At 33.9% G+C, this 12,984-nt stretch overlaps 1 long non-coding RNA gene across 1 annotated transcript in view; it reads left to right on the top strand.

The window, feature by feature from the left end:
• The window catches only part of LOC118764935, a 128,274-nt gene that overhangs the window by 88,298 nt on the left and 26,992 nt on the right, over positions 1-12,984 (top strand). The window contains exon 2 of the long non-coding RNA XR_005000774.1: positions 2,924-3,044. This is a non-coding gene — a long non-coding RNA (uncharacterized LOC118764935). The remainder of the gene's footprint in view (positions 1-2,923; positions 3,045-12,984) is intronic.

Below are 12,984 nucleotides of genomic sequence, written 5' to 3'. Positions count from 1 at the left end.
GTGCCAACAAACTCAAATATGCAAGCGAAGAATTTCTGCTCTCCCCTTTCCACCAGCGTGGGTTAAAATCAGTAAACACTATGCTTTTTTCGGTAAAATCCGAGGCATTTAAATAGAGAGAGATGAATTATAATTTCAACAATTGAGGGTAAAATTAATTAATTAATCAATTTCACCAAGTATTCAGTATGCAAAGGGACCATTTAAGGCGAATTCAAATTATTACATTATATAAAAGTATGCGGCAAAGTAATTTATTTTACTAAGCCCTTTTATATAATGTAATAATTTATATATATATATATATATATATATATATAGAGAGAGAGAGAGAGAGACAGAGAGACAGAGACAGAGACAGAGACAGATATATGCATATTTACATAGAAAACATCCGGTCATTGGCCAAGATGTGTAATTTCGAGCTTCACAAACGGCTGTGAAATAAGTATATATGTAATATTTTCTTTGCGGCAAAGTGCAGTGAAATTACTTTGGAAGACAAAATATTTCCTTAATATCTTTCTAGAAGCTTCATGTTTCTGTCTTTCACAACTCTGTCTTGTATCACTACTGCTATATGTATCATATATGTGTATGTCTGAACATATACTTACATTTGTTTATATTATAACCATATGTGTGTTTGTATACTCTCACACACATGTATATATATATATATACACGCCCACAGAAATTTATATATATATTAAATATTTAACATGATAAATTAAATATTCATATATATATATATATAGATAACTTAAATATTCAACATGATAAATGTATTGTAGGCAACTGGTCCTAATGTTTTAAGTTTAAAATTCAGTTAATAAGTTTCTTCGATAAGAAAGATAAAGATTTTATACCTTTAAGAAATATTACTTAATTCTATTTGCTTATTTATTTAACTATTATTGTTAACCTGAAGAGTGACTATACATTCATACATACATACATACATACATACATACATCTATATATATATATATTATATATATACTGAAGGATTAAAATTAATCAAAAGACATATTACGTATGTTAACCTGCTGGAAATAATAGTAAAAATTCTTATTAAAATCGGCAAGATAAGAGTTGTGACTGTTATTTCCAGCAGATAGACATACTTAGTATGTCCTTTGATTAATTTTAATCCTTCAGCTATTTAATATTTTTGTGGGGTTTGCAATCGCCTATATTACTGATTTTGTCATCATTTTTAAATTGTTACACTAGATAATAACAGAGTCAGTCGTATCTTCGCATATTTTTTTTTCTCGTGAATGATTTGCTCTGAAGTGATAGGCTCAAATATTTTCCTTTTTATTCTCTAAAAATGTTTTCTTTGTATTAGTTCAGAAAACGCATCTCAGCTTTCCATTTGTGATTTTCATGTCGAATTTACTATTGATTTACAATGATGTGTAATTTCGAGCCGCCCAAACGCCTGTGAAATAAGTTTAATAAGTTCTATTCTCTTTGGGGTTTATTTAGTTTAAACATACATGTATACATGCAAGATTATACAGATACATGCATGCATCAACATAAATACATTCCGCGAGATATATACTTACAAATATGTATGTATCTATGTCTGTCCGTCTTTCTCTCTCTCTCTCTCTATATATATATATATATATATATATATATATATATATAAAATAGAGAAAAACCGCTATTATGCAATTCAAACAATGATATACATAAATCAAATCATAAATAAAAGCATATTCTATAGGTTATTAATGTTTTTTTTAATTAAAGCTAAATTATATCTTTACACCTAAATACATTTTCTATTTACTCTATTTTTTTTTACTTTAAATATTTAACATGATAAATGTATTGTAGGCAACTGGTCCTAATGTTTTAAGTTTAAAATTTAGGCAATGAGTTTCTTCTATAAGAAAAATCCTGATTTTATTTCTTTAAGAAATATTGTTTAATTCTATTTGCTTACTTATTTAACTATTATTGTTGTTTTTGTTAAGCTGAAGAGTGACGATAATTTTAAATTAAAGTTTTTCGATACAATTTAAATTTAATTGTAATTCAAATTTAAATTATAGCCATGAAACGTTCGTAGCTTTTTTATTTATTACATATTGTTTATTCATTTTTGTACTTTTTATAATCTAATTATTTGTTTTAAAATATATTTTAAAAATATATTTTATTTTTTATTTATGATTTAGTTTATGTCCTTCATTGTTTGAATTGCATAATAGCGGTTTTTCTCTAATTTATATATTATATATTTATATTGTGAAAGTTAATTAATATTAAATTGAAATTTTCCTTGCAAGTTTGGAGTTATGCTCCCTAAAATTGTAATAATAATAATAATAATAATAATGATATAATAATAATAATAATAATGATAATAATAATAGTAATAATATATATATATATATATATATATATATATATAATAATAAATATTAGGGAATAAATCCAAACTTACAGGGAAAAATCAGATTTAGGATTGAATCCAATTTTATAGTAAAATATTATATTATATTAAATTAGAGACAAAACCACTATTAGGCAAATCAAACAATGAAAAACTTAAGCCAATACATAAGATTATTTAATTTATATTATTTAAGTATATAGCAAAATTATTAAAAAAATATAATTAATATCACACTACGAACGTTTCATGGCTGCTAACTTCTTCAAATTTTCAAGTCACAGTCATTCATCAGGTGGTTTAAATATTTATTTTTTTAATAATTTTGTTATATATTTAAATAATATAAATTAAATAATCTTATGTATTGGCTTAAGTTTTTCATTGTTTGATTTGCCTAATAGTGGTTTTGTCTCTAATTTAATATAATATATATATACACACATATATATATACACATATGTGTATATACATATGGTAGAATAATTGTAAATTCGTGTTCAACAGTACTGTCATGGGACGAAAAAGCAAAGAAGGGGTCATTAGTTCAGAGGGACCCAAGTCTTCTGTTCTGTGTAGATGAAGAACAGAGAGATAAAGTAATGGATATCTGAGACCAACTTTGGAGGTAAGTAAATGCTTTACAGTCATTTTATAGCAAGATACTCATTTACATAAGGTAGAGACAGAACAAACGAGAAATAAATCGACGTAAACGGTGTAAGGATTTCTGCCGAACAAAATGTAAAATGAATATGTATGGTTATTGGTAGTAATTCTTTAACAGAGTGGTTGCCACAGAAAATACATAAAAGTGGAAGATGTAGAAACCACTATAAGCTGAAACGTATTAAGTTTTGTCCTTCAGTTACCGCGGTGGACATAACCAATGCCTATGGATTTATTTTTCTGGTTCCCCACTTCCTTCTCTCCTACTTCTTTCTATCATTCTTATCCTCTCTCTTCTCCGTCTTCTCCATCTCATTTACCGCTTGTTTTTTTCTCTTCCTTCTACTCTCCTACTTTTCTGTATTAGCTTTATATCAAACATCTAGTAAATAGTTTTATATTATTGTCACGTTTTCGATAGTTCTTGTCAGCGTCACTAATCCGGCCACTGCAATCGTGTACGTAGCCTCAGTTTAATTGAGTATTCTCATTATGAACCTACATCGTTTGCCAGTCTGATATGATGGGTATTTGATAGAGGAGTGCGAATGCAGCAGGAATGGAAGATAATAGAAAATAGAACAGAATGGACTAAGCGGATCAGGAGCATACACGAGGACGAAAAGTGTCGCGGAAGAGGTCACAAATGTGTGACGAGAGACTTCTGGACAATTGACATCAGTTAAAATAAGAACAATAATAAACGAGTAAGGGACGAATATATTGTGTGTGTGTTTATTTCATAGGAAAACTAAGATCAGCTTGGAATATAAAAATATCTGTTTCAACACACGGTTTCACATTGGAAATCTTGCAACACAAATTCAAAATCATAATAGAAACTATTATTTAAAAATAGTTAATTATTGTAATTATCATGCGATAAAATTAATTAAGATGGTGTGCACAATATAGGAGGAGGTTTGACAAATTCATTTTTTAATGGCCTTTGTCTGGAATGGTTTGAGTCCTCGACTCTCCATTCGCTCTTAGTCCGATGAGATCGACGTGTTTGAAGGTTCTTTTGAAGAAACAGAGAGGGAATTGCGAAAGGAAGTCGTTCAGAAGAAGACATTGGCGTAGTATTTAAATTGGGATGTGGGATGGGATTTAGTAGACACAATATCAATAAAGAAAGGAGTAATGACTAAATTCACAGAGCTTGAATTGAAACGAGCCATACCCGTGTTTTTCGAAGAGAAAAGCGCACTGTAGTAGCAGTAGAAAAGGCAAAGACAGATAACAGTACTTGCATCTTCGAATTAAGAGCTGATGGTGTGTTGCAGGGGCGAAACCATATTGAGCAAGATGCTACTTCAAGAAAACCTTCTTCATTTACGCTTCTAATTTCATTAATGAAAATGTGAATGTTAAATAATGTCATGGTCACCGTCTTTTAGCACTCACAATGTGTTGCTTTGGGCCCTAATATGATATAACTATAATAATGAAGAATAATACGGTTCGATTATCATTTCACTGGGCAAGATTTCCTATGGCATCTAATACTGTAGAATTTGACATTAACTTTAATCCCCTCTCCAAATCGATAAACAGGAAATAAACTGTAGACGACCTAAGTGACTACAAAAGTTTCATTCTTATGGAAGAAGCTTTGTGTCGAACAAATTCGATATTAATTTGATAACTTTACTTTCTTGCCACATATTTCCACGGAGGAAGCTTAAAGTCGATTGAATTCATACTATTCCTGTACTGGTGCAAATTTTATCGTCCACAGGGGGATGGAAATTAATAATTAAATCTGTAAAATTCCAATCCTGAATTTAGTAGGCCATAACTAAATATTGCATGTTATTTAATCTAGCTATCTACCATTTCTACCAACGCAACGCCTTCCGGAAATACAACACTATCGAATATAAAATTATCAACCAAACCTGACTCACTTGTCGGATAAACTCATAAAAAATTTTTCTGCGGACGTTTGGACAGTGGACATTATTGAATCAATCAAAACAGTGTTTACTGCTGAACACCTGCGTTTATTTGATGCAGACTGACTTTTAATTAAATTGCCAGACAAGAAATCGATATGAACTTGCATGTCGTATGTAGACAGATATTTTCATTCTCAGGAAACAACCATTTGCAAAACATTGAAATTAGACTGCGAAAGCATGTCTGCCTTTGTTACCAAAGTACATCGTTTCTCGTGTACGATATGTTGCAGTTCGATTGAGACAACAACGTTCGTTATTAATCTTATCCCATAAAACAAAAAAAGAGGGAGAATAGTGGTCGACAGCGGGGTAGGTGGAGCAACATACAAAAGGCCTGTGGTATTTAGTTTCGTTCTTTCATGTGCTGAGTTTTAAATAACCCCCATCCACCTTAACCTGATTTGTGACGTTCCCTCTAAAACAGAAATCACAATCTGTGGTTTTCTGCCAATAGTGGAAATCGTATTATTAGAAATAAATATGGTGGTGAATGTCAGAAAAATCAATGTGCTACACGAAAGAATTAAAGTATGTAATTCAGCGAATTTATGTTCTCAGTTATTTGATCTCGGATTAAACTTGATGTGGCAAGGCTATGATCAAAATCTTTTCGGCCATTGCAATCATGTGTTTAGTGGTATCGTGAATTAAATTATGTAGTTTATCTTCCTTGTTTAAAAGATAGGATTTCATTTGAGAGAGATTTGTTACTATTTCATGCTGGCAGAACCATCAAGTTGAAAGCCCCTTGCTGGTTTGTGGGATTTTCGTGTTCTAATATATCGGAACGACTTTGATAGCGATGAAATTAATATAGGGGTAAATTTAATCTACCATTCTTCCTTTCCAAACTGTTGAGTTGTTAGAAGTGGAGAAATCTATTTTAATAGAATATAGACAAAAGATGACTGAAATAGCGGAACACTGGATTAGATATCTAGCAATATTTTGCCTCATCTAAGACGGCGAGCTGGCAGAAACTTTAGCACGCCGGGTGAAATGCTTAGCGGTATTGCGTCTGCTGCTACGTTCTGAGTTCAAATTCCGTCGAGGTCGACTTTACCTTTCATTCTTTCCGGGTCGATAAATTAAGTACCAGTTACGCACTAAGCTCGATGTAATCGACTTAATCCCTTTGTCTGTCCTTATTTGCCCACTCTGTGTTTAGCTCCTTATGTGCAATAAAGAAAGAAGAAACGTTAGCACACCGGGCAAAATGCTTAGCGGCATTTCGTCTGCTGTTACGTTCTGAGTTCAAATTCCGCCGAGGTCGACTTTGCCTTTCATCATTTCGGGGTCGATAAATTAAGTACCAGTCACGCACTAGGATCGATGTAATCGACTTAATCCCTTTGTCTGTCCTTGTTTGTCCCCTCTGTGTTTAGCCCCTTGTGGGTAATAAAGAATTAAGAAACGTTAGCACGCTGGGCGAATTGCTTAACATTATTCCGTCTGTTTTTACGTTCTAAGTTCAAATTCGGCCGAGGTCGACTTTGCCTTTCATCCTTTCAGGCCGATGATTTAAGTACCAGTTGCGTATTGGAATCTATTTAATCGACTGGCGTACTCCCCCTAATTTTCGGGCCTTGTGCCTAGAGTAGAAAAGAATAATTTACCTCATCTATAGAACTACTGAATTCGCATCTCACCAATGTCGACCTTTGTTTCCTCTGCACAAATTTAAAACTTCTAGTAACTAATAGTATACTAAAATCCAGTATGGTTGCGAACTGGCATTCTGCCAGCTCGCCTGCCGGACAAAAAGCTTGACTGCATTTCGTCCATCTTTCCGTTCTGAGTTCAAATTCCCGAAGTCGACTTTGCCTTTCACCTTTTTGGGGTTAATAAAATAAGTACCAGTTGAGCATTGGGGGCGATGTGATCCCCGAAATTGCTGGCTTTGTGCCGAAATTTGAAGTTGATATGGTAAAATCCAGTTGAAACTTTCAAAAGTATTGAACTTAATGTCTTTTAGGAGGTGTTTTTATGAAGGGAATAAAATAGGAATTTTAATAACTGTTACATCTTAATTTATATTCCTTTGAGACGAATTCATACATTCAGGTGTAATTTCATCTAGAATCTATATCATCACACATTATAAAAAATTTTGGAGAACCGGCTTATGTTTTACAATGTAGTCACACCCATACTTATGTCAGTGAACCATTAAAAACATTTGATGTCTGCATTGAAGTTCACACACTAAAGAGCTAAACAGTCTTAAAAGGAAACGAAATACATTACGAGATAGAAATAAAATATATTTATTAAATTATTTGATAATTTCATGAATATGAATTACATTTTTAACGATGTTATATTTTTATTTTGTGTCTGCGAGAACAATGGGAATGGCTCTAAGTGTACTCTCAGTTTCCTAGAAATAGCTGCTTAAATTCATTCGCATTACAACAAACTTTCATCGAATGAAATTAACTATCTGATCGTGTCTATAGGATTAGGATTCAGATGGGAGATAAGGAACATGAACAGTGCAAGTATAACAGGGTGGTTGAGAAGCTCTTCTTGTAACCACGTAGTTCCAGGTTCAGTCCCACTGCATGGCAACTTAAGTAACTGTCTTCAGTTACATCTACGGGCTGATCAGACTTAATATTAAGTACTGTGGTTGATTTTTTTTTCATTAAACCCTTCAACGCGTACCCTAGCATGGCTGTAGTCCAATGACTGAAACAAATAAAACATTTTTAAAAATGAAAAGCACATGTTTTAAAAATATAATGTCAATTCGAGATGTTATATTTTAATAAATTTAATACATTAAACGTAAAATAATTTGAATCATATATCGGAAGTGAATTTCAAATCCTTGGTATAAAAAATCAGATGTATTGATAGAACTAATGCGAAAGTCTTTATGTGTCATACTACATACTAGAAATTACAAGAAAGCTAATCTCAAACGACAGTCGAATGTCCTAAACATAGATGTCTGAAGTATATAGACAAGCCTTGGACATTGTCTTCGTATATCAGACAAGCAGTTATGATGGTCATGAGTTGATTGAAGGTAAAATGACGAAAGTTTGACCTAGTTGTTATGGTTCAATTTCAATTTGTTTTCACCGTTTCTCAATAGATCCGATGTAGAAGAGAAGTTGTTACGTATGCACTAAAGGTCCTAAAAGATTTAGCTTACACAAATGGTGTAATGGGTTTTCGCTTTAACCTAACGCCTAATCAGCTGAACGAATACTTTCGGTGTTGTCATATAATAGTTGACGGACATCGATATATTCCATAATGAGCACACAAAATGCTTGAATTTAAATCATCAACATACTAAAGGCAACGTCTCAAACACTGATTTTATTCTTCAGAAGCAAAAAAGTACGTCAGCCACCAATGATTTCTAACTCTCTACAAATTACACGTGATAGTCTTTTTTGTAGACTACTCACATGTTTGAGGCAATGCTTCTGCTACACCGAACGATATTCTGACGATCTCTCAAAATATCCATTTGACTATTCCATCGATCACCAACATAATGCAAACTTTGGCCCACAATTATGCTGTTTCATCTCTCTACACTTTCTACCGATACTAATATTGCTTCTGCTTCTTTGTGATCACAATACTTGTACCACCATTGCCTTTCATCCTTTCGGGGTCGATAAATTAAGTACCAGTTGACCTTCCTCTTCGTTGTATAGCCACATGGTTACTAGATTTTGCTTAGAATCTTGCATCAAAATAACCTGTTCTATTGCAAGTAATTTTAAGCAAGATTATTTTACTGCTAAATCTGGCTGACCAATAATGTGGAAATGGAATTTAGTTAACGGAAAATTGCACCGCAGTCCAATACACATAAGCACACACATGCACGCAAATGCACACGTACGCGTACATATACGTCAAACTGTATGCATCATGCACATACACATACACATATGGGCGCTCGTATTAATCTCAATGTAACATATAGATATATTGTTAATGTTGTCTACTTTTTATCTGATGGAATTTTTGCCCCTCCCCTGAAGCTTCATTTCCACCATTCTCGGTGATGAATTCTCTAACTTTTGTATAATTAAGAACCATTCAATGTAATGATGCCATCATTTACAGGAATGAATATTACTTTAGAATAATTCCTATCAATGAATTATTAAATCCATTCAGTTCATTAAAAAATAAAACTGAAAACACTAAATGATTTTTAATTGGAATGAGCATATATATGTGTATATATATATATATATATATATATATATATATATTATATTGAGGGTACTACTATTCATAGATACCAACACGCTAACTACTGATAATTTCTTTTAAAGATTTTATCCTCAATTGTTAATATATATATATATATATACGTATGTATTTGTATATATATATATACTTATATATATGTATATGTAGATATGTATGTATATATATATATATATGCATATATATGTGGTGTGTGTATATATATATATATATAAATATATATATATATATATATATATATATGTGTGTGTGTGTGTGTATCTGTGTGTGTACGTATGTGTGTGTGTAAATGGATGGATGAGTTATCCTTTGTTTACAGTTAACACGGAAAATTCAATAAACAGTTACCAGGGTAGCAAAATTCACGCAAGTAACAAGGATGTAGCGACCTATTCAAAGGTAGAAACTCCGGGTTAATGTACAGTAATTTGTATAGTATAAGTAAATAAATTGAGTTGAACGCAGGTGTTATTCAAATTCTTTTACTTTCAACATATGTTTCGAAGACAACATTGATTTTATTCCAAAGGAATAAACGGTGTTAAATAATGTAATATTCTCATCAGGAAAGAAAGAAAACCTATCTCAACAACAAGACATTACAACAATTTTGATGACTGCATAAATGTTAAACATATCGCTATTAAGTATTTAAAAAAAACCGTTTGTAGATCTGACGTCAAAGACAGACCATAGGAAGAGAAGGGGTAAAGAAATAATACGTAGAGAATAAATAAAGAGGGATATATTGGTTGAAAATATGTTCAAAGGCTTGGAAGTAGATTTCTCTATTGAAGTAAAGTGCAAGGTGAACTAAATGTTCAAACTATACAGACCGGTATAAATCACTTATATGAGCTAAAGGTATGTTTCTGTCCGTGCTTACATTTGTAAGATCGCTCTATAAGTGTGATAACAAGGTGATTCTTAGAGAAGAGAATATGGAAGAGTTCAGAGTTGCATATGTTACAAAATTCTTTGCCCTGGTCATAAGGGAACGAGATGGACAGGATGAAACAATCTAACTTAAAATCCTTATTGTTCTCTTTAAGATACCAAACCAATTTACTCAGCCCTGTGCTATTACGTTTACTGATATCCCTAAATGAAGAATAATGATTGGAAATTCCCTTAGGTAACTGGGAAGGGGAAGCGCCAATATAGAAATAGACATCGGTACCTTAAGTCTTTGTGCTGTTTAGTTACAATACTACTGTTTAGGTACAATATAAGCGTACTAAGGTCAAGAACTAAAATACCAGTAATATTGATTCAATCCACTGTATCTTTTTCCTATGAATTTTAGTTTCTGTTATTTTTTCATGAGAAATATGCTGTAGTATTCATGTTGTTCCGTTACAGAGAAAATTATAGTATCATGCTTTTGCTGGGGGTGAATAACATTTCTGGCTCTGTTCATACCGGTGGACGCACCGTTTTGCGGGACACTGTGTGGATCAATAAACTTGCTTGAAATAGCAGCAAAATATGCCCGAAAGAACACTGTACTGATAGAAGAATGGTAAAACACACATAACATGAGATCACGTAGTTCTAGATGGATGCACACCTCAACAAGAAATTATTCTAAAGGCTTGAATGCCATTAGTCACACACCTCCCTGGTACCGATCTGCTGGTTCACTAACATCTTTTAGTTGATCGCTACTCCTTTCAACGACCGCGATTTCTTTTGAGCAGTGCTGATCACTTCCATTGGCTACTATCCGATACCACGACTGAGACGTTGTCCGTGGATGCTGACACAGTTTTTCCTCGTTCTAGTTCGAGCGGAATGCACTTCAAGGTCTCTAGCTTTCGCATTAGTATTTCATGAATCAACGGATACAAGCGAGAGGAGAGGGGACATCATTTACGGACCAAGTCCATATTAATGAATAATTACAATGGGTGGCCATTCACTCTAATCTCAAATACATGTCGCCGTATATTACCACAATCCAACCACGGAAGTCGGGACCGAGATCGATTGCTGTGAGAGCAACCGCCTAGTATTAAATGAAGGCTTTTCATTTATCTAAATTCAAAAGGCCAAGTTTAATGGTAAATTTTTTAACCATATTTTCTAGGATCCATAACATGAGTTAGAGGGTATCATAGACAGGTCTGTGCCAAACGCTGCATATTTTTGCACCATTATTTAGAAACCGGTCGCGGCGCATGAATTACTAGTTAGGGGTTGCACTCATGACTGTACTATTGAGGTTTCGATTCCCGCACCGTGCAATGGATTGTGATCTTGAGCAGAAGTATTTCATTTCACGGTGCTTTAGCCCACTCAGCTGCCAACAATGAGTAATCCCTGCGACGGTTTGCCATCCCATCCAGGTGGGGATTTACATACGTCGCAGTATCCGGGAAACCGGCCAGAGGAGCCTATCACTCAGGAAAGAACATTGATAGCATTTTGTCAATTTGACCCCATTTTCGGTTGGCAGGGAGAACCTTTTCAACAGCGCTATCGCTCTTGAACTCACAGAACTGGGAATTCTCCCGTTCTGCTGCCAGTTGCGCTAGATATCTGCCAACTCTCCAAAGAATCTGCCCTATAAAAGTAAAGTATGTAAACGGATTACTAATATTATTTCAAATTTGCTGCTAAGGAGTATTGAAAAAGGCAACATACCGATGGAAAACAAGAGAAGAAACAACATAATTCCGAAGCGGTCGATGTTCCTGTCTTGCGATTATCCCAACATTTTTTTAATGTTTTATTCGGCGTTCTCCTTTCTGTCTTCCTTTTTTGTAAGAGTTAAATGTTATCTGAGGAAGACTTGACTGCCTTTGTATTCTTAGATTTAGATTTTCTCTGCTTTTCATTGCTTAATTTCTTAGACAATACATTGCATATATAACGCGGCGAGCTGGCTGAATCGTTAGCGCGCTGGGTGAAGTGCTACGCGGTATTCCGTCCGTCGTTACGTTCTTCGTTCAAATTCCGCCGAGGTCGACTTTGCCTTTCATCCTTTCGGGGTCGAGTAAAAAAAGTACCAGTTACTCACTGGGATCGATATAATCGACTTAATTCGTTTGCCTGTCCTTGTTTGTCCTCTCTGTGTTTAGCCCTTTGTGGGTAGTAAAGAAATAGGTATTTCGTCTGCCGCTACGTTCTGAGTTCAAATTCCGCCGAGGTCGACTTTGCTTTTCATTCTCTCGGGGTCGATTATATAAGTACCAGTTACGCACTGGGGTCGATGTAATCGACTTAATCCCTTTGTCTGTTCTTGTTTGCCCCCGCCCCCATGCTTAGCCCCCTTATTTATCAATAAAGAAATAAATATTTTGCATATATATAAATTTCCAACGCTTACATCGTTTCAAGGCAGACACACTCCAAACCACCGACGCAAAGGAACATTGTTCAGTGTCTAAGTGAAGGAAAGGTAGCAGTCATGATATTTTTCAGCTTTCCATCACTGGTAGGAAGAAGAAGAGCAACCGAGGTACATGTCAAGCATACCATGAACTAGTAGGGAAAGGGAAGTAACTATGACACGCTTGAGGGATTCTAGGATTGAAAGGCCGAAGGGAAGTAGCTATGATTTGAGGGCCTTTAAGATCCTGGGATGAAGGAAAGCAGATTGACATTCTTAAGAGGTCTCATGTTGATGAGAATAAGTGCTGTAGTCATGATAATATTTAAAGCTTCAATGACTGGTAGATAGCT

Source organism: Octopus sinensis, linkage group LG9 (assembly GCF_006345805.1).
Source record: "Octopus sinensis linkage group LG9, ASM634580v1, whole genome shotgun sequence".
Taxonomy (NCBI): Eukaryota; Metazoa; Mollusca; class Cephalopoda; order Octopoda; family Octopodidae; genus Octopus; species Octopus sinensis.
Note: the sequence above shows the minus strand (reverse complement) of the source record. Positions and strands in the feature narration are given on the sequence as shown.